Source organism: Poecilia reticulata, chromosome 19 (assembly GCF_904066995.2).
Source record: "Poecilia reticulata chromosome 19, P_reticulata-male-v2, whole genome shotgun sequence".
Lineage (NCBI taxonomy): Eukaryota > Metazoa > Chordata > Actinopteri > Cyprinodontiformes > Poeciliidae > Poecilia > Poecilia reticulata.
Window position 1 is genome coordinate 12,575,159 of NC_088848.1, and position 23,809 is coordinate 12,598,967.

General features: G+C 38.2%; 1 protein-coding gene across 1 annotated transcript in view; it reads right to left on the reverse strand.

Moving 5' to 3' along the window:
• The window catches only part of rpl38 (ribosomal protein L38), a 71,428-nt gene extending 51,443 nt beyond the window's left edge, over positions 1 to 19,985 (reverse strand). Inside the window, exon 1 of the mRNA XM_081600956.1 lies at positions 19,976 to 19,985. The gene's annotated coding sequence lies outside the window, so the exon portion shown is untranslated. The remainder of the gene's footprint in view (positions 1 to 19,975) is intronic.
• Positions 19,986 to 23,809: the final 3,824 nt, after the last annotated feature.

The following is a 23,809-nucleotide window of genomic DNA, read 5'->3' on the forward strand; positions in this document are numbered from 1 at the left end:
ACTTCTGCAACTTGACTAGTCATCCTGCTGAAACTGATTCTGGCTATGAGAATAAATGGCTCATTACCATGACTCTGCAGAACTTCAGCTGTCCAAGTCAGGTTTGCATCTACAATTTGCAGTACAGTGACTGTCTAAAGGGGAGACTTAGACCGCTGCTGTAGACAATGAGTCATGTATGAACAATTAAAAATATCTAAAAAGAAAATGTGTTGCAACTATTTCAGTTGAAGAATACTGATAACTTCTAAGCTAGAAATTTTCAATGCCAGATGAGTTGTCTTTTTGTTGATGTGAACATTCCCCAGAACATGTAAAAAAAATAAATAAATTGTACACTGGTAAAAAAAAAAAAAAAAAAAAAGCATAAAAGTTAATGTGCACAATGGTTGCAAAAAGATTTATGTTTTCTAAATTCCCCACAGCTTCCCTAAGCTGAAATCTCCATCTCTGGTTTCATGCTGAACGATGAAAAGTTAAATCTTCCTGAAAATGATTTCCTACCTTGGCATCGCTTCCTCCTGCTTGTTGGGAATATCTCATTTGAATTTTCACCTTGCCACCGAGCTGCATAGAGGTGGCCGTTGGTTGCTGATTGATGGGACAAGGTTTTAGGAGTCAGAATATTAATAAAGCCTTGAAATTTGCATCACCTGGCCTTTCCAAATGACGACTATGAATAAGCCATACTCCTAACAAGCTGATTAAGGTTTGAAGCCATGAAAAGAAGGTGAATTGGACAGAGTAGTTCATCTTCTGCTCTCCAGACAAAAGCGATGGGCAATGTTGCAAAGCTTTCTATGTCGATAGTTTACATGGAGAGAGAGTCTTATACCTTCAGGTCAAAATATGAATTTACCATTTACATTTTTTTTTTTGCCATTCTTCTCTTTATGGAGTAACACATCTGTAGTGTTAGCTTGGAAAGTTGTTGCACATTCATACATATTTGGATATTGTCCTATTCTTTAAAATAGTGTATGGCAGGGGAAACATTAGATTAGAAAGAAAAGTATCTGGAGTGGGTTTGAGGTGGTGAGGAGAGATGCAGGTAGACCCAGGATGTAGATGAAAATGGTGATATTAATGAAGGAAGCTCAACAGTCCAATACAGCATGGCAGAGAGTATAGCACGCAGCTAATTACCGGTAGCACTGATACACAGAAGATTGAAAACTAGAGCTGACGCCGACACAGGACTTAACCAGTTCTACTGTAATCACTAACAGACTGACGGTGACAAAGACGAGGACCCGACAAGAGGACCCCTCCTTCCTTTCTCCCTCACCCCTCCTCCTCTCCCTTCCTCTTATCCTCAATAAATTTTTAAATCTATAATTTGTGGCGTGGTCCTTCCTAGTGAAATGTCAAATGGAGTTTGAGCTTATTGCTTATTTTGGAAATGGTTGATAGAATGGCATAAAAAATGGACAAAAGTAGAGAAGATTTCTTTTGGTTGATGTTCTTCATCTTATGATCCCCCATGAAATTGTGAAAGAAATCAAGCCTTTGTTGCAGCCATAAATCCTTGTTTCTCATCAGCGCTGAATAGTGGAGCTCTCCTCTTTTTGGATTCCCCTCATTATGACACCCAAGAAGAACAAAAGACAGAGGCCATAAATTAATTCACTAACACCTGCTTCCAAAGACACAGAGCCTCCATCAGGATTCAGTAGAATTGATTGCAATGCATGAAAGAGGGGAAAAAAGAGCACACCGCAGCAACGTACATACATGCTGTTCACGCGGCCATTTGCGAGAGTCACTGAACCGCTACAGAAAACCCTTTTGATAAGGTTTAATTAGCATTCATTTACACCGTTTTTCATGTTTGAAAGGTGATGAATTGTATAATTAAAGGGTTCACAATGTAAATCGATGGAGCAGAAAGAGAGGAGGTAATTAAACAATGCCATGGTCGCCTCCATAATGCTACAACTTTCATGGGAGGCGCTGGGGCGCACTGTGCCCAAACACTTGTTGACTGTATTACTAAAAGAATATTGACACAAATGCCACTCCATGAAAAGGAAACCCAATTAGTGGTTCTTCATTCATATTAATTCAAAAGATGCTGGAAAGCAATTGTGATTTTAATAGGAGACGTTTCCCTCGGTGTACGGGGTTTGTATTCATTTAACAAGGGAGTATTTTTTATTTTTTTATTAATATCGCAGATTCTTAGTGCCTGTAGATTCCCTTTGCAGTGAGAAGAAAGGTCAGGTCTTTCAGCGAAACAAAACAGTGTTCTCATTTTATGGAGTACTCCACTTTCTATTTCCAAGCCTGAATGTTGAGGGAATATCGGAGCTCTTCAGTGCCCTGCTGGGTTCATGTTTCCAGGCTTATTCTGGATCTCCCTTTCAAATCAGGCTTGCATATCCTCCGTTCTCCCCGGATTTTGGACATGTTAGAGCCATGAAAAGCTGAAAATGCTGATGTGACAGACCTCATTTGCAGTCCTCGGTCCCTGTGCTCTGACTCACACCCTTAGGTGTTCTGCCACTTGAGCAGACTAAGATAAAGCTTCCCCTTTCTTTTTTTGTTTCTCTTTTTTTTGGCCCTCTGCCTTAGCACCTCTTGGGATTGCTGAGGCTGGTTGCAGGGGTGCAGATGTGTGGTAATTGAGTTTATGCTGGGCCGTTTGAGGTGGAGCTGCTACTCTGCTCCTTAGTCGAAGCTATCCCCCTAATTTTACCTCTCTGTGGAGTTATAGCCTCAGGAAATGTGGAAAACTGGGGACTATATGGTTGAGTTTTACCCTGATTTAGAATTATGTATGACACTGGCTTTGCTCTCATTGAGATACTTCCACCTACATCTTCCTCTCACATTGCAGCCCACTGTGGCAACAAGATTAACCCCAGGCTTAAATTCAAACATCCTCACAATTGCCTCTAATGGCTCTATAGTTTTCACTGTACCATGAACAGTAATTGCTACATGCCAAATCATATGATTACCTGGTTTATTCTTATGTTTTCTACAACCTTCCTATTTATGATTCCTTTCTGTTGAAGATTTGAATTGATACAAGAGCTCAAGTTTGATTAAGATTAAATTACAAATGGGAATGAGGAGATAGTGGGATGAAGAAATTGAGGGAAACTAAACAAGAAGTGATTCTGTAGAACAAAATCATTATAAAAATCTATTTTTATGAAGTACTGTTTGCAGATTTGTGGCCGTATACAGGAAGAAATTGGAATATATGTTGCGATGAAGCTTGTTGAAAAATACATTTTGAAAGTAACAACCAGATAGCAAATATTTTTCATTAAGCCTATATTTATGTTTTAAGTGTTTTTTTTTTGTTCATTTTTGTTTGGTGTAATATTCTAATCCAACATGCTTTGTTTTCATTAGCTTTAAGAAGAAAATTGTCATAATTATTAGAAATAATGGTTAGAAAATGTCATTCTGGATTCTTAATTTCTGAATTTCTGAAATAAGTTAACTTTTCAGTAATATTTTTAAAGAAGTGGTGTGTGCTTTACAAACACTTAGTGTCATTTTATAGCACAAACAAGTAACTGTGTTACTTTCAGTTATAAAAATGCTATATTTAATAAAGAATTTGACATCTTAAAATTGAGCCTCTGTCTCTTTAAGAAGTTCCTACCTTTTCCGACACACCACCTTCAGTGTGTCACTTAAACTACAATAATAAAATACATAATAAATTTAATTGGATATGCCTGTACATTTCTTAGCATGCAGTGTGTCTCCATTTAGAGTCTTGAGCCGACTTCAAACTCCAAGCTTTTGAACCATCTTCAACTCTAGTCCTCAAGATCTAATGTTCTATAGACACAATCCTGCTCTAATATACCTGAATACAATCAATGGCTCATTACCAGGTCCTTGCCAAACTTGATGGCATGCCTAAGATATAATTCAATGATTTTATTCAGCTGTGTTGGAGCAGGGATGCATCTAAAACCTGCAGGACAGTAGATCTCAAGGACTAGGATTGGAGGATGTGCTGGTTTCTGGTGGTCTATGATAATTTCATTGCCCAGTCTGAGTTACTATTTTCATGTACAGATACACATAGAAGGTGAAGGAACACAGATGAAATGCTGATAGTTACTTATTAAAGTGTAACTAACCCCCAAATCAACTTTTTTTTTGCTAATAAACTGTCTAAATATTATCTAGGGTTCTATTTTTATGTTTCTGTGCAAATGTGGTCATTTTTAATGTGAATTTGTTTAGCTCTTACCTGAAACCACCGCAGTGCTGGCCTCCTTCGGTTGAACTGTGCCTAAGCAGTAGACTTTCCCTATTGGTTGCAGCAATAAAGCTTGGTACAACTTTGTCACAGCTGAGTATAAAACCATCTCGCTCAGACACACAGCACCGCCCGCCGGGTGGCGAGTCAAGAGTTGGAATAACGAGTGGAGCGTGACGGATAATGTTTTCATTTTGAAAAATAAACCAGACCCAATTTCCTCTTATAGCATAGACCTAATTCTGAAGACATTTTTTTTTTCTGAAAAGTTGTTTGTTTTAGGGTTAAGACCATGCATAACTCATGTGCCTGTCTTCTCTTTGCTTCATGGGTTTAGGGAATACAAGCAGAGGACAGAGAGATGCAATAACAAACTTGTCAAAATTACAGCAAGCAAACCAGTGTCTGTTCTGTTCTGTGTCATCCTGTGTATATTTAGAGGCAACGTGAAACCTTTGTTCTTTGCACTCAAAAATGAATTCAACCAAAACATGCAATGCTGCGGGTAATTAACAAGGCTACTCTCTACACAAACCAATCTTTCAACAACAGTTTAAGTGACCTTCTGTGAGCTTCTTGCAATGGTAATTGCCTCAATTTGTGTTTGTCTGTGAGTAATCTCTATATTTTTCTGTAATAGGATTGGCTTCTGGCTGCCTGCATTATCTGATTTAAAAGCTGCGGTCTGGGAAATAAACAAGAAGCAAGAGATTGAAGATAGAAAAAAAAAAGTCTAACTTCTTTTGTAATTATTTGTCATAATTCACTCTATCATCTAAGACTATTATCCATTAGAGTGATATTTCTCTTCTTGTAAGGTTTTGTTTATCTCTTAAATGGCACGCTACATCAACACACCACACAACTGCAAACCTATGAAGACAATCAATGACCTGACAGGTCAGACTATTTGACCTGTAATCAGAGATGCAGCCAAAAATCCCAGAGTTGCCACTGAGAATCACGGGTCCTGTCGGGGAATCTGTTAATAGGAAAAGTATTACTGATACACACCACAAATTTGGACTTTAAAGAAAAGTGGTAGAAAGAAACTATTTCCAGAAACCCATAAAAAGTCTCAGTTGCAGTTTGACATGAGGTACACTTGTACCTCACATGAGGTACACTGGCTTCAGATGAGACTGAAATGTAACATTTAAAACATACATTATTGCATTTGGTTTTTGGTACATTTTGGAACTCATAGGTTTAGAACATTAACATGATATTACTACACACTCTTCCAGCAGGACTTTGCCACGTGTTCCTCGCCTGCTCAGTCCAGCCAGCTAGCCATGTTTTTATTGACCATAAAATCGTGCAAATCTAAATTACGAAAAATACATTTGCTTAATAGAAACACAGCAATTAAAAAAAAAATTGTTTTGGTTCTTTTCAGCCATTTCAAAACAATGAATTATGAAATATGTATTTTTAATATTTTTTTGATACTAGTAGCATCATGATTTTTACTTATGTTATGCAACCCCGTGCTCACTTTCAGCTCCGTGACGACATAACCATACTGTGTTTGAATAGTAATTATTACATGAGCACCTTCGCGTTGTGACATCAGCATTAACTGCTATCGAACTACAAAAATGGCTGAACAGGTTGCATTTCACAATGTCCAAACTGGAATACAGAATACAATGCACCAATCCACAGCTTTTCTTGCAATCAAAATTATTCAAGTACATTACAGTAATGTAACTGGAATGGTATTGATCAAGCAAGTGTTTTTAACAGAATTATGTTCTGAATTAAAGAGCTCTTGCATACAGTCTGGAGAACAATATGTATTCATGTAAAATGTGTCAGCATGAGACTATTTTATGGGTGGAAGCGATGGTAAGGGCTCATTAAATCAGCCTTCACCTTTTCCGAGAGACGACAGTGCTGCTCATTAAGGTGGGCCTTCTACCTGTGGAGCTTGGTCAACTCTTAAGGAGATGTGGAAAAAAGGGAACAATGGCTGTGGATCCAGTGTGACGGAGGAGCGAAACTGATGTGGACAAAGGGAGAGATGCTTTGTACGCAGAAAAAAACTAACAAAAGGAAATATGTCTTCATCTGTCAGGCCTTAGGATTCATTTTCAAAGCAACGTCCTGAATTTAACACTCCTTTATTGTTGTCGTTTTATCAGATCAGACAGGAATAGGGGTTACTGTAGTCAAAAAGTTAAAGTTTCTTTCCCAATTTAAATATGGGTGTGCTGTACAGGACATGACAAAAAGAACACGATCCTGGATTCAAGGAGCGTCAGAAAGCTTCCCGTATATACTGCTTGGACTCTCCTTAAGAGATGAGAAAATTAGCTTCTTCAACTATGAAGAGTCTAGAGTAGAGCTGCTGCTTCTCCAAATTAAACCAATTAGCTGAGATGGGGCTACACAACTCCAGTCCTCAAGAAGGACATGTACTACAAGTTTTAGAGGCTAATCGAAGGCCTGCTAGTAAACCATTCATGTCTTGCAAGCCCTTTGAGGGCTGACATTGGATACTATGTCAGCCCTCCTTAAGGACTCTCCTGGTTTTCCAGGCAATGAAAAGAGACCCTGTAGGAGACTTAGAACTCACTGGAGGGAATACCTTTTTCTCCAGGTCATTGTGGGAATCCCCATGCGAAGCCTGAGAGTGTGACCGGAAAGAGATTTGACTAAGATTCACTTGTAAGCCTCTCTGCTGAAACCCAATCTTGGATGAATGTAAAGCAATGATGGATCTAGGGATTATTTGGTTTTAAGAGTGCCTGGGGATCAACATGGGGGCCTGCAGTAGAAAGAAGGTGAATGACCTGCTGACCAAGAACCAAATCCTTATGAATAAAAAATAAAAAATTGCAACTACAACGAATAGGATTTCATTGTTAGCTGCCCATTGTTCTTGCAGCTAAGTTATCAGTTCATCGACGCAGGTGAGATCATAACTCTGATCATTACTCAGATTTGGGAAAAGGTCAAGCTCTGGCTGGGAAAGGTGAAAACAAGATGTTGGACTGAAAATGCTGGAAGGCTGAAAGACTTTCTATTGCTGGTGAATACCATATACAGGCACACAGTATGATAATGACTCACTCTTCTAAAGGGATTTCAGTTGCACCAAAGCTTAAAAACACCAGGTATTAGCCCTGAAGAAAGAGCTGCTTCAGACCTGCATGAACTAACTGCCACATGCTGGGTTAGGAGATTTGAGAAGTAAAATAACTTCAGAAATGTACCTGCAGGTTTCTGTGTGTGTGTGCGCGAGTGTGCGTGTGTGTGTGTGTGTGTGTTTAAGGAAAACTAAATAATACAAGAAGGTGTAGGTCTCCCTGAGAGATGTTACTGCAGCATGAATAAAATAATACAATAAATCCACTTTATAGCAGCGAGTTTTGAAATACAAAACTCATTAACCAGCAATTTGATTTTATGACAATTTTTATTCATGTCTCTAAGGTCTAACAGAGGAGCTGTTGAGGTGGCATATACTGCCTCCCTGAAAGATTTTATTGTGCGTTCTAGCTTTGATTTTCTGGCAATATACTGTATGTTTGCTTAATTGATCCAATCAACAGGGAACGCTTCCGTAAGATAAACTCGGCGGAGATTCCTGAGAGTTTAGATTTGATTTACGGAATCTTTTCCTGCTACTAAGTCATAATGAAAGCGATGCGGCTCACGTGGGGTGTCCCGCCGGATGTACAGCCAGAGTGAGGCAGGTTCTGTAAACATGAAATCATTGTGTGCTGTCACTCAACTGAGGAAAGGCAAACCTTCTTCCCTATACAGTCACTTGTGAAAGTACTAATACAGGCTTAACTTTTTCACATTTTATGGAATCATAACCCCCACCCCCAAAAAAATGCTGTTGCAAAAAAAAATTGCAATCATAGGATTGTATGAGGTATAACTTTAAAAAGTGTCACATAAATCCTGTTTGTATTTTTCCACAAGTCACATAAGGGTCACAGCAAGGGAATATGTGTGCAGGAAAACTAACACCGCACAAGATCATCAGTTCCACAATAACACATGATGGCAGCATAATTCCGCAGGGATGTTTTATTTTTTTTTGTTTTGTTTTTTCTTAGCAGGGACAAGCAAGTTTTCCAGAATTTTAACATCTCAGTTAAATCCTTTGTTTATTTATTTATTTATTTATTTATTTGTTTGCTATTTTAAATGGGTCTAAAATAAAGTACTTCAAAGCATTGCTCACATATGTGACGTTTATTCTGCAAAAATTAACTGAAAAAACTCCACCCACGACTTTTTCTGTCTCTCTTCATTTTAGTATCAGACAAAACGACTCAGACAAAGCAGACGGTTCAACATGATCTCCAGGTCGGCATTGTTGTTTTATCATACACTACTTTTTGGTCTCTGAGATTCCTCGGACTAGAGCTGTCGCTAAATTGTAAAGGAGTACCACTCAAACTTCGTGTAATTGAGCTGTGGTGCTGGAGCCAGTGGAAATGTAACTTCCCCAATCTGATGCTTAGCTTGAAGTCATTTTCTCCTTTCCCCTCCCCTTTTCAGTTCTTTTAGTGTTTACAAGCAATTACACAGTCTACCTAATAAAATGGTTGGTAGTCACACCGACCTCATTTGTGTTTAAAATGTGGAAAAATAAGAATGAAAGCACAGACGGAACAAAACAAAAGCAGGAAGAATAATGAATGTGATGTACATTAGAAAAAGTAAAAAGAGAATCTGTAAAAAAAAAAAAAAAAGAAAAGAAAAAGAAAAGAAAAAAACGACTAAAGTTCTGCAGAACCCAGCAAATCTAACCCACCAGATTTATTACAAATTACCAGTCTTACTTGGCATTTTGTGGGGAGACTGATTTGATGCACTGGGGTCTTGTAATTAAGGTGCTTTGCTGCTTGCACATTAAACCTTCCAAACCTCACTCAGGTTGGGATTATTACCATCTTCCGAAATGCCAGTTTAATTTACTGATATTCAAATTGTTCACTGCTCTTTCATGACCTCCAGTTTGAGCTCTGAAAGTATTTAAAGGAACAGGAAGCTGATTACTTTTTTTTTTCTTGTGAACTGCCGGTTTCCTCATTATACTTAGATGAGAATAATATAATTCTTTTTAGTATGTGCATCTTTTTAAAACTATCTTTTCATGCCTATATTCATTGTCCAATTCTTATCTCCTAGGGACATAAGGAATGATATTCTAAACACACAAACACTGCAGAAGTGCAGGATGAGTTCTGAATGTAAAATGATACTGAAATTAGCCTGTTTATTTACAGAGTTTACCTTCTGCATAAAATCATAGCTAATGACGGCGTCCTGAAATCCACTCTCGACTGCGAACAACAGCTGACAGTGAAGAAATTAAAATATTTCTTTCGTGTTTTGTTTTGAGCTACGCTCAGACTTATAGTTGCATTTAGATCACACTAAGAAGTCGTACGCTGGTGTTTGTTTTCTATCTCTGATGGGTTGTCTATTTTATTCCTTCTTATGGCCCCTTTCAGAAATACAAACCTTTTTTATGGTTCCTCAATTTTCAAATAGTGGACACCCTGCAGAGGTGTGTGCCCTGCTGTGCTCACACAACACGCAATTGACGAAGTGGCTCCAAAGGGGGCGATGTGTACAACTCAGCAGTGTTAATATGAGCCTTGGACTCAAGAGTAGGATGAGTGCCTTTCTTGGAGGATTTCAGCGTGTAAGATTAATTAAAAACCCTTTCCATATGTCTTTTGATAGGTATTTTTGAACCTACATAAAAGAACCACAGACAATGTATGTCAGTTTTCTGATCAAGCTTTTGCAAAAGAAGACTCAGCAAAACTGCTTCTCCAAGCTGTTCACTGAGCGTTCTGCCCTCCTTCAGTTAGAGCGGATCTTTTATTTTCAGAAAGGGAAGAGATACACAGAAGGCAAATTTTGACTACAAGTTCTACACACAGGTCATCTAGCCCTTTCCCTTGAGAGTGATTTCTCTCAATGGTGGAGGGAACAATCAGTTATCTTGCAGCAGAGACACTTGGTGCCAAAAGTTTTCAACACAGCAGTCAAAAGTTTTAACACAGACAGTAAAGAGTTTTACACTTTTAAATGAAAATCACAATAAACCATAGTAAGATAAGACTGCTAAGGTAAGATCAATAATCTAAAGTAATATTATAAATGTAATAATGATAACACCACAAAAATTCTAACATGTATACATAATTCAAGTCAAAATGTCTTCTGAAAGGAGTTTTAAAGTGCAAGCTGAATCTACGTCTGCAACCCCTTTCAGGTCAAACTTTAACGAATCATTTCATCTTTTCACATCAATCCAGTCCACCTGATGAAACCAGACAGTGTGTGAGTGTTTTTAGATCATGTAGCTGGGACGACCGAATCAAAAAGTCATGGCTTGCAATCTCCTTTCATATTAGCTTATTATACTCATGTGTGTATTTGCCTGTATTTTTCCTCACATTTGGTTTTATTGTACAGCAACTTGATCAGTTTTTTCTGCCAATTAAAAAAAAAAATGTTCCTTAATAAAATGATACAACTGTAAGTAGAAAGTGCTCTTATTAAGTTGATGGTTTGTGTTTACAATCCACAGGCGAAAATCTGTATTTGTTTGGCTCCATCCACAAACTGCTGCTGGCTTAAAGATTGTATTTAAACACCTCTACATAAGATGCGAGTTCAGGAACATGTGGGTGCAAATTCTCAGCATCTTGTATTGATATCAGGGCAAAAAGTAGCGATTACTGCATAGAACACAAAGGGTTTTGTTAAGGGGAGGAGAATGTGTGACAGGTGTGACGTTAAATGCAGGTTGGATGTCGATCTGCATGCAAATGAACAAACTTCTGCTCGAAAATTAAAAATGAGTGCACAGTGTGCCAAGCAAGTTAAAACCAGGTATCAAAACTTCTCAAAACCAAACAGGAGCTTAAAATAGGCATGCAAGAACAGCAGAGAACAAAGAAAAACCTGAAGTTTTTATCATGGGGGATGAAAGCAACTGACCAGACCCAGGCGGTTTGGACCACACCAGGACCGACTGTGAGGGAAAACCAGAAATCATAGACGAAAATGCGTAATAATAGAAATCAAAGTAAGAGAAAGAGAAGCTAACCAAAGATCATTTTTAACAGAACAAAAATCACAGAAAACAAAATTATTGTGTAACCCAGAAGTAAAATCACAGAACATTATTTGTTGTTCACATTTCAAACAAATTGTGTCAGAAATGACACTCTGCTCTCCTCCACAAGAAGTGAACTGCAACAAAATAAAATTACAAATATAAATTTGAATTGCACTCTGCCTTCTTACAAGCTACTCCCAGTTGTGAAAGGTTCAAGGAGTGGGGATAGTTTTTGAGACCCTGTAGCAGTTTATTTTAACTCCAGATTTCACAGTTCTGTCAAAGTCTGTGTGTTTGCATTTGTGGGGTGTGTTGTAGGCCTTTGCGCTTTTGTTTTATTTCCATTATTTTTTAATACATTTTTCCAGTTGTCAAATTAAATCAAAGAACATGAATGAGAGCCGCTGTGCTCTGCTGTACGTGGTTTCCTTTTTCAAGTATTTTCTGTTGCGAAACTTACTGGTCTGCCTGGAAAAAAATTCAATAATGTGCACTGGCTTTAAAAGCTGAAAAAAACAAAACAAAACAAAACAAAACACGAGACAACAGTGCGTTAGACTATCCAGCCTGTGTAAGGATCCATCTGTGAATCACATTAGTTGAGTGATTTTCAGAAAAAAAAAGAAAAAAAAAACATTGACAAAACTAAACAAAGAGGAAAAAACACTCATCAAAATAACTACAAGTGTTGACTCGACCCTTTGGCAATACATAGAAGAAGCTGTAAGTTGTTTATTACCAACTTAGCGTTATAGTAGGTTAGTTTTTTGTTTTTGTGTGTTTGCTTACTTTAACAAGCAAGTACGCCTGTGTTTCTGGTATGAATTGTGTATTGTTTTTAAAGTTTTACTCTACCATAGTGCTTTATGGTTGCTTTGTTAAAACCAACGTACTGCATGTTTCTTGCCAATATCCTTCTTAGTATTCCTGCTGCACAACTTAGAAATGAGTAAGGGAGTAGAAATAGGGACTGCTTCCTCTTGCCATTCCTCAGTGCCTGCTTACCAGCACACTTGTACAAGAGTAGTTTCTAAATGTGTGTGTGGCAACAGTAAGATGCGCTGATGTGATTATTTGTGTGGCTTCAATTTTCTCTGCACTCCTTCATTTTGACAGCTCAACAGATTAAGCCACGGGAAGCAAACAGTGTCGTTTGGTTTTACACATACCATCTGCACTGGCTGGAACACACCAAATGAGGAGAGATCAAAGGTGTTGGCATCAAAATGCAGGAAAAGTCTCTGCTCACTAACTACTAGTGAGCTCTTATGTATCCAAGAGTCCAGAGTGGGAGATATGCAACTTCCTGGGTGGCTTCCATGACACTAGAAATGCCTGTGGTGGCTGAACTTCACAACTAAACCCAACAGTGTTTTATGACACATAAGCATATTGCATTTCACTTGCTTTTGAATCATTCATGCTCATGTGGCAGTAGTATACTATTACAAAAAACTTAATTTCCACTTAGAAATTAAGTTTGCTACAATGGGTATTCTAATTTTCTTAGTGGCACCTGGAACAAAACTGCAGCGTATGCTTTTAATTCTTCAATTTTATCTTTTTTGTAATTTTCATCAGTAACGCTAAGTGCATAGTCGATTTTTCTTGCTTTTAACTTCTGATTTTATCTGAACAAATCAGGAGAGTACTGCTAGTGATCCTCTAGAGCGATGATCATTTCCGGTTTTCTCGGTTTTAGCCATCTGTCCTCTTATATTCTGTAAGACAGAGTTGCATTTGAGAACATTTCGAAGGTTTCCTGATAATAATGAAAAAAAAAACTGATTAAAGCAACTCATCGAAGGGATAAGGCCAATATTTAAGTATGTGAGTAACAAGGTGCACAGAGTGAAAAAGCTGTGAAAAAAAAGTCTTCAGTTCTCAAAGTGAGTAGGAAAGTGTTCCAGAGTTCTGGGGTTGAGTTAAAAAGCTCTTCCAACTTTATTTTTTTAAATTTTTTTTTTGTTTTAAACATACCACAACCAGCAGATCCTGGTCAAAGGCAGAAGGATTTAAAAATAGTGTGGACAATTCAGATGATATCAAGTGAAATTCACATATAAAATAAGCAGCACGAATGTACTGTACAGATTGCATTGAACTCTTGTCGTACTGTTAGTGTTAGATGTTTCTTTGTATTATAAATTAATAATTTTAAATGTTGACTTCTAAAACACTGATTAGGTTCTGCAAACTTTCCTTTGACTATAAAGCCTATGAGCATGAACAACGTTTTAAATGCAACATTGTTTTGTGCTCAAACATATTTAGACAACATATAAAGGTGATACTCTTAAACTGCTAAGCTAGAATCTTCATCATGGGAATAACGGTTAATCTCATGTTAGTCTGACATATGTTTTAGAAATACGCTCATCTGGTTTTCTGAAATACAAATGGCTCTTTTCAAAGATTAATCTTCAGAGGACCCACACTGAATTTTCTGAAAACGTTCTCGCTTCTGGGGTCAGTGAGACACCAAAACAACCTTACAAAAGTTCTGAAAGCTCTTAATATTCCCACTTTGCAAACATCAGATTTGAGCACTAGCTGTGTATGTTTCCTGGTGAAGACCCAAAAACCTTTACTGTGTAGGCTCCCAAACAACTTGAGTACATTTATCACCTATCCCCTCTCCTTCATTGCAGTCACAGACACCATCTTATTTGCCGGCCTAAATAACAAAACCGAAGCAGATCGCACAGCAAACCAGTGGAAAAAAGAACGGACACCGGCTGAATAACATGTTTATGCCCCTGGGACACAGGGCAGTAAAGCTCTTCTCAAATGATTGTCCAAGAGGCATCTTTTAGCTGTGTAATTCCCAAAAATCTTCTTTTTCAAACAAGGTATAAAGGAATATAAAAAAAAAATTGGAGTTAAGGGTTAAGAAAATCTTACCTGTGCTGGCTTTGCTTCACTGAACCCTATCCAGAACGCCAGCTTGCTCATTTATCAAATTCCAGCTCCCACAGCTTGAGTTCATCAGGGCATTGTGCCTCTTTCAGGACCTTACTTTATTTCTTTTTTAGACTCACTGCCCCAGTAAAAAAAAAAAGTCCACAAAGTAAACACAAGCTGCCATACTCAAATTCAACAGCAATTAAGCAATCTGGTACTAACTTGCACAACTACTTGACATTTCATCATCAGACAAAAAAATAAAAAAATCAGAAGGTTATATGCACTCATTTTATCAATTAAATCTGTGGGTGAATGTTGACACACCAAATGTTTCCAAAAAGCTTTTAAAGCCTAAAAACACAGCTAAAGCATTTAGTGACATGATTATGCTGAGGTTTTATTTCACTGCTTTTACTTCACAAAATATTACATAAAATTGGCAAAGCAAAATCTCTGCCTTATGTTAACCGCTAAACAAGTGATACTGGGGTATAGTTGAATGTTTCAGCAGCATGACAATGTCAGAGATACACCAAAGCCAGTTTTTGGAATGAATAAAGCAGAAAACTTTTAGACTTTTGTAACCTAAACCCTTTTCAAAATGTGCGGATTATGTTGAGTCTGTGTCAGGAAACCACAGTTTTTCAAGAACTTCACTATTATCCGATACAACAAGTGTTAAAATATTCAAGCAAAAATGATCCGATAAGCTTGTTAGTGGGTGCAAAACAATATTGGGAATGTATGCACTGTACTGAGATGTGTTTTTGTTTTTTTTTTTGTGTTTTTCCTGGCAGGTTTTTGTCATTTTCGTTTGTTCGTTTCGGAAGAGAAAACAGAGAAAAGGGCTGTCCTAGGTGGAGTTCTTTATCGATTTAGCTCCTGCTGTCAGTAGAGAAGATAAAACTGTAGGCTGCTGTCCCCACACGTTGAGCTCCCAGTCTTTGTGGAAAGTACATGACATATCACCAATCTAACTTTGTCCTTTGCTTTGGTTTTATATGCAGTTTGGTGACCTACGAGTGTAATCAGCCTGAACTGTAAATGCATCCATATGGAGTAAAGATCTCATTCTTTGCACTTTCTACCCCCTTTCTGTCTCCACTTTAGTGTAGAGTTTTCAAACAGAGTGTGTGTGTGTGTTGGGGGGGGGGGCAACATGAGCAATGAGGTCTCAGACAAAGAATAGATAGGTAACCAGGTGGCTTTGTTCTGTATGTGTATGAATCATTGTGTGGGTGTGTGGTAAATTGCAACATGAGTTTTATTTTTTTTTTCATCTCTGTTTGGAATGGGAGAGCAAGAGAAGCAGCTCTCATCAGAGGGTTGTATATTTGTGGCAGTGTAATGGGGTCACAGTGGATGTGCAGGACAGACGGGGTCTCTGCTCCAAAGCCTCAGAAATGGAATGAGCAAGCCGGTAAGCTGGAAGCAGGCAGCAGAGGGGTCTAAATAATGAATTCTTTTTTTTTTCTTTTTATTTCTGTACAGCTTTGTGACTATCCCCGCCACCCCATCCGCCTCCAAAACTATACTTGGATATTAAAGGAGCGCCACAGACCCTGCAGTGTTATAGCAGAGGCAGTGATAATGACACAGGGAGGGAAGGGTGGAGGGAATAAGGAGTGGGAAGCTGGAGTGAAACGGGACAGGCTGAGATGTGGACTGACAGAATGATGTGATACGCCAAGTGTTTCACTGTTAACTTGCCAGAAACAGCGGGTTCTGATTTGTGCAATTATGGCAGAGTTTTCCGGATAGGCGATGACAGGTCGGACCCGCTCTGCGGAGGGCAAAGAGTGGGAGGAAAAACCTCAGCAGAGCTTTGGACAGGGACCTAAGATTGGTACAAAGAGCAGCCTGCGTTGCCTAAAACCAATACATAAACATACATCATTAACAGCAACATCCGACTCCAAAACAATATTAATCAATGGAGTTAAACCAGAGAAAATTTAGAATAGTCCAAAAAAAAAAAAGAGGAGAACACAGTCCACTGAAGTCAGAAATAAAAGCATCTGTGTTTTATGACACTGACATTGCAAAATGTTTGTTTGCAAGAGGGCATGAATTAATTTTCACACAGGCATCAGAGCATAAAAAATAAATTAGGTTTTGTAAATGAATACACTGAGGCATATTGTTTTAATTAAAGTATCTGCAGAGCAGTACAAAAAAAAAAAGAAATGTTGCTTTTTTTCGTTAGAGAAGATCCGAATGGATGAGCCTTCGTGTAATTGAGGTCAATTGCTTTTGTTCTCGTAAAAATTATGTAAAATATCACGCGATCACAACTGCGCAGGTAAGTCGCTGGGAAAGGAAAGTGTGCCTTCTTTCAGTTTCACAACATACTTAATAAAAATGATCTTTTACTCATGAGCTTCGACAAATTAGCGCGACAGAGTCTACACTGTTTTTATTTATTAAATGCAATCAAAACAAAGTCATGAATACACTTTGTAATTATATAGCTCGTAAGACTGCCTTCAGCAAAAATGACTTATTAGTTACGTTTGTCAGCATCTCATGTTTTTTTTGGGGGGGAGGAGGGATTTTGCTTCACAGCTGGTGTGCAGCCCCTCCCCACAAACTGGAATTATAAAACAGTTTTTATGTGTGTAGCTGTTGTGTACCAGGTCGAGGCTATAACGTTGTTACTGATGTCTTTCCTACTCAGCATTGTGTTATGACATCTGTAGATTTTATGTAAAATGGAATCCGCTTTGGGTCTAACTTCATGCTGGTTGTTAGATTTTAATGATTCCACAACCTGCCAAGAGCCAGATTGCTTTTAAATGTGTTGAAAGGATGCAAAGAAAACCCTATGAATTAAAAGAAGGTGTAAGATTTTAAGAAAAACAATGCACAGTTAAACCAATGTCATAATTTCTAGATGTTCATTTTTAGGTCTAGCCTTAAACTTGTCTCAAAACACAAAGAAATCAATTTAAATTGGAGCCTCAAAACAGCGTTTGAAACTGTGCTTGTCATTTTATCAGTGTTTTGCCAATTGCCATGAGTTGCTTGTTTGTCAGAACTTCTCAAATTCAGAAAAAACCCAGAAGAATGTAATCTCATTCAGGAGAAATTGTTTTTTTTTTTTTTTGTTTTGTTTTGTTTTGTTTTCTTGGTTATCACTACTTATCAAGAAAAAAAAACACATTTGTTCCTTTGGTTTTCATTTTGTTTTTCCTGCCAGCATTTTGCTTTCCTGTCTGCTCTCAATCAGTTGATTGTCTTCTGCTGTGATTTGTTTGTTCTTCTTTCTCTCTTCTTTTGTCACTTTAATTTCCTTTTCTCACAACTTTTAAAGATTTTATTGGATTTGGATGTTTTTTTGTTTTTTGTTTCCCCCCCGTTTGTCAAAAGCCCTTTTTTTATTTGGCCTGCTCTGCTGTCCCTGCCCTCTTTCTATTTACTAATCTTTAATTTTTGGAGTGTAACCTTTCCATGTTTTCTTCATCCTTCTTTCTGAGAGAACTAGTACATTTTATAAATGTGCTGTTGTGACTCAGTAGTTTCAGTACACCAGAGCGGCGTTCCGGTCAGCCGTGTCTTGGACTTGGGGACACAAATCAGATTAGGAAAGTGAAGCTCTAGAATTGAAGTAGTGGTCTACAAATATTAAACGGGCTCTGAGTAAGAACTGCATATTCTATTTGACGTAACAACAGCTGTGTACCCACCTATGTTAATGTAGAAGCAGATTCCTCTTTGGTCCACTCTGCTTCTCGCAGTGTTCCCTGAGAATATGAGATCCCAGCAGATGGAGCAAAGTGTTCACTATGTGTTCACCAAGCCAGATCTGGAGAGAAAAGTCAGTGTTTGCTCAGCTCAGAAACCGCAGCTCTTCCGTCTTGTTGTTCAGTCCGCTGACACTTGCCTGGTGGATTGACGAGCGTGCAGTTCAGAAATTCCTACAGTCTCAGTGTAACAGGCGCTCCTCCGGCTCACGTCTCCCATCTGTGTCTGCTGCTAATTCCAGCGAGAGAGAGAAAGAAGCTGTTTCTTCAAACTATAATTAGGCTAGAAACCAGCGGAGAAAATAAATCTGTTGGTCGAGTAATTAAAAGTATTTCAAAGCTTTCCAAAGTCGAGGCCAACACAATACACAACATAAGTAACAATAATAATAATAACAAAGTTTGAATGAAATGAAGGTTCTGGCTTCATGTGTGATGCAGCTTTCTTTTAGATGTAAGCATTTTTCATTTTTATTGATTCAAGTATAAAAAATAAGTCGGAATACCTGACTTATTCTGACTCCAGAAATGTGTTAAAACACACACACACACACACACAAACGACACCCCAGCATTCAGAACAGTCAGTTCAAAATTCTTCTCCAATGGAACAACGACCTCTAGCCTCAAAGAACTTTATTTGAAATGTACGAAGGCCATCAGTCACTGACTGTGCTGAGTTGAGTCAAGGTTTTTGTGGAGACTAATTTCTTCACTAAATGTACCATAAACAGATTTTTATGTCAGTTTTTACTCCGTGGTGCATTCCAGTGAAGTTGCATACTCTATCTAGTAATAACTCCAAAAGGAATACATATGTTTATCAATTGTTACAAATATCTTATTCAGTGCTACCTAAGTAATTTTCATAAGCATTTTCAACTAATTTTAATTTTGCATGTTGGTGTTTTCGGACACAACCTTCAAGCTCCGCAAGACACCCTTTGCCAGGAATGGTTCTTTCCTGACAGAGGGTGTCAGAAAACCCCCTGCAGTTTACACCACGGTGTTTTGGAATACATATGTGCGATTTAACAGTGTAGTAAACACAGTGAGCATAGCAGAGAGGAACAACTATTATGAGTTCACAAGTTCAGAGGAGGAAGTAATGATTGACAAGCTGGAAAATCAAATTTCTTTCCCAGCTTGTCAGTGAGATGTCTGCCTGCTGCATCGCAGGGGGAGTTCAGTGTTGTGGTCCAACCAATGTGACAAATGGATGAAGCATTGCTGTCTGTGGGCTTCTCCACTTAAAAAAAAAATTCCACAAAAAATTCTGACCAATGGCTGAGTAGTTTTGCATACAGAAGAGAAGGCAAAATGTTCGGCAAGAAGGAGTGGACGCTAAGAGGTTAAAAACAAAACAATGCGATTTTTGTCATGCGACGACGACAAAGAGACTTGATTTTAGCGAGGCAGTCCGCAGTGACTCCCACGTGCATTCAAAGCCGAACAGGTCACGCGGGTACAGAACGTTCAGTCTCTACCTGCGTTCTGTATGTTTTGCTTTTACGAAACAGTCACAGAGATAAACCCGCGGCTTTCTGCAAACGTCCTCCTCCGTGCATAACGGTGTTGCAATTTCCATCCAGGAGTTTTCAGTCATTTGTTTTTGTAGCTACTAACTGAAGAACCATACGAGCGTGCATAATTTCTCACATTCCTCAAAAAAAAAAAAAAAAAAAAAATTAATAAAATAATGACTTCTGTGGATACAAGAAATGGATAGTGGAAGCAGACTAGTTCGAGCAAAATATCAGCATCGCTGTTCAAGTCCATTTTCGTCAAAAAAAAAAAAAAAAACATGGAAAAAAAATTTTATCACACAAAAATTTGCACAGAGCTCCATCAAAATAGTTTGATCCAGGTCTGGTGTGGAGAAGAGCAGGCAGAGGCCTTTCTGCAGATATGACACAATCTAGATGCAAGACTTCCACATAGTTCACATGAACTATGTGGAAGTCTTAATTTGTGCTACTGCATTCAGTCAACCTGCATGTGCCTTACCTTGATGACATCCATCCATCCATCCATCCATCCATCCATCCATCCATCCATCCATCCATCCATCCATCCATCCATCCATCCATCCATCCATTTTCTTGACACCCTCGTCCCTCAGTGGGGTTGGGAGTGGTGCTGGTTACCTTGATGACACAGGGTTTGAAATTGTGTGTAAACCCTGTTTAGTCAGGGCATCATTGTGGTGACAAGCATAAATGTTTTATTAATCATTAATTGGAGAAATGTGTGGTATGGAGGAAAAACCAATTGCCATCAAATTATCAAAATATGAAAAAAAAGAAAAAAAAGTGCCTTATGTGTCCATAATAAATACTTAGATGTTGTAACGTCTGGTCAGTTTATTCTGCGTCTAAAAACTCTGCCAGCTGACATGTAATCTGGAAAGTTTAAAAGCATCATTAAATACTAAACCCTACACGTTACTTCATGATTACCCCCAGGAGGATAATCACCTAAAAGCACTAAGTGAACAAAGAAAACTTACAACACACAAACATTTTGAGATGAAGCCAGATTTAATTAAAGGGGCTTGATTTTTCTTATTTGCATTTTATTATTTTGGATTTTAATTGTATACTTTTGCATACTTGTTCTTTAGTGTTTGTTTGCTTGTTTGTTTCAGCCACAAACAAACACTAAAGAACTTTTTAATTTTTTTTTTTTTATTTCTTGTAGCCAGCAATATTTATTCGATTTTAATTTGTTTTTGGACAAGCAAATGCCTAATGAGAATTATTCTAGCAAATGCTAATCCAATTTGATTGCTCTTAAAAAAAAAAGAAAACAGTCTGAATAACTGACACAAATAAAACAAACAAAATAGCTAAACCGAACATGGTAAATTCTTAGTTTTTCGGGGGTATTTTTGTGTGTACTGCCAAGGTGTGGTTCTTACCTAAAAAAATCAGGAATTATTGCTATACGGGAACCTAATGTGGACTTATAAAGAGTTTTCGTCCAGCTAGCGGGCAGAACATGCCTCGCCGTCATACATTATTAAACAACACACCGAGAAACTAGTGGGAATTTAGCGCACACTCGCACTACATCACTTCCAATCACCATTGTGCAAGCTGAATATAAGCAGCATGGTTTGATTACCTATTCAAAGCATTGCCACTGTGACCAATCAGCGGAGATGCAGAACTCGGTTGATATGGACGTGAACTTTGAATACTCAGTGGGCCTCTGACCAGCCTGCCGTGTCTTGTTTTCATTTTTTTTACTTCCTCCTCCTTTTTGATATCGTAGCAGTGCTGGTGACGGAGTGTAGCTCAACTCGGAGCACTCCTCGTTCCTGACAGAACAAATTAAGCTGCAATGACAGATGAAAGGCCAAATAGTTCCTGGCTGGCACAAAGGAAAGTGCTGTTAATGAAAGTCCCCTTGTTGTAAGAACAGAGTTTTGGAAGAAAGCGTCAGTGGTAGTGAAGTCTGCTATAAATATGCATTTCCTCTGTCGGCTGAGTTTATTTAGCATGCTAAAATGAGGACAGCTTTTTTGGAGCTGCTCTGCCTGATAAGTGTGAGAGTTTTGCAGAAGTGGTACACTGTACAAATACGTGTTACATTTTTTTTAAGGTCTTCAAGCATTTAAAACTGAGAATAAAATGGATTTGTTGCTCCATCCGTGAGCTAATTGAAGGTGAGGTTAAAGTTTTCTTAGGAGTATATTAAGCAGCTGCTTAAACCGAGAACTGTAATTAATGAGATGACAGCTTTATTAACACGTGCCGAGGAGCGGAGTTCGTGATTAACAGACCATCTGATTTACATCGTCGTGTGTGTGTGCGTCTAACCCAGCCCGCTTTTTTAAATGAGTTGCAGTGAAACTACTTTCCCAGGGGACATTGTCAGAAGCTGTCAACAGCTGTTATAGTACTTTCTGCTTGTCCACTAAAAAAACCACTCATTGTTCATTGAGTTGACAGCTATTGCAGTGAGTGGGTGGTCGACAGAATGATTACTGCTTGGGAAAAAAAAGTGTTACGTGAGGCAAGAACATTTGTTAGTCCTTGTTTTCGTTTATCATCGTGCCTTTAGCTCCGTGCTGACTTCTTCACAATTTACTGACTTGCATAACAGTGCAGATACAAATTAACACCAGTCAAACCAGATTCCCTCCTCAGCTCCATTTTTAAAAAAATGTGTTTTATTGTACCATTTATAAGCTGCTATTATTTTACCTACAGTAGATAATATAAATTGTGATTTGGTGACGGCTTTTGACTCCACCAACTTATTTCTGCAGAATCTAATTATTCACATAGTTGTGTTGCCAAAAATACATCCTGTGTGTATATTTTAAGGATTACATTTTTTTGTAAAACCCTTTTCACAGCCTTGTCATCCCCACAGCAAGCACCAACAAGTTTCAAGTGGCTGGTGTTGAATTCTCATTCTTAAGAAAAAAGTACTGATCACAACCATTCCAAAAACTATTTGCCAAAACGGAGTCATGGCAAAAACGAAAGAAATGATTTCTCTGAAAACTTTTTAAGCTCTTTGGTTTATGGAAAACATGATAATGTGGTTGTTTCTGCTTGAGGACAGCTGACATGTCTTTAACTCTCATCACAAGTGAAAGCTGCATTGCTTCACTTCCTAACAATGAAATACATCAGTGAACATTTTACGGCAATGCAGAAAATTATTTTCTCCGTGAGCCTCATAAGCAAAATTTAAGCCTGAAGGATGAATCTCTTCCTTCCCATTAAATTAATTCCCAGCATGTACTTAAGTAGACTAGCAGATGTGTGTTTATTTCTCAGATTTAGATTTCTTTTGTACCAATAAAAAAAATCACCCTTTAGTTGAGGAATATTAAATAAAATGTAAGGGAATTAGTAACTACTACAATCAAGAATTCATTTTAGTTTTTATCACAAAAGTTTTTTCTGAAAGATTTGATGAATTAAAAATAGATATGTACACATGGGACGATAAAATACAATACTAATTAGTATTACAATAACCTAACTATTGTATTAGTAATAATATTGTGTTGTAATTAGTGGACAATTACTTATCATGGCAGGAGATGGTAAAAGCTAAGTTTTCCCCAGTTCAGTTGATAAACAAATAAACCTGAGGGCAGGTTAAAAAAGAAACCAATAAATCTGAAATATTGCCAATGTTTGCCTTGTTTCATTATTTTTTTTAGCTTAGAATTTCAGCAGCCTTCATTAACACACCTCTCACATTTTCTGAGGTTCAGAACCGACACACTCAGAAGTCCCAGAACTGAAATGACGGAGCTCAGCTCATTAATGTCTAAGCTGAATAGCTGATGGGGTTCTGCATGTGTAGCTTGGCGTGGCCCTGTTCTCTGGGATTTACCAGAATCAAAAGGACAGATGGCAGAGGAAAGCAGCTGTGTCTAAGGGACATACAGAGGGGCCAGAGAGCTCGGTGAGGCCACAGAGATGTGTCTGGGACACAACCCTAAGATTTAGCTTGACATGGAAAGAAGTCAGACGGAAAACAATAGACAAAGGTCTCAAAGTTTACCTTGCCATACACACAAGTGGGCAACAAGCTGCAGCGTGCATCGCTTATTTGAAGCGAGACTTATCATTCCTTTCGAGCTCACACAGAGGCTTCATTCAAACGCCTCCTCTCTTTTTTCTTTTTCCTCACTTTATTCAGGTTTCTTCAAAAGCCCATCCCTAAAACCTCCTCTCAAACTACATTGACTAGTTTTCTCTGATATCTCCAAGTACCAAAATGTATGGTCCAGGGACACTTCAGGCTTTTTCCTCATCCCAGTTGATGTGCTATTTGGCAGAAGGG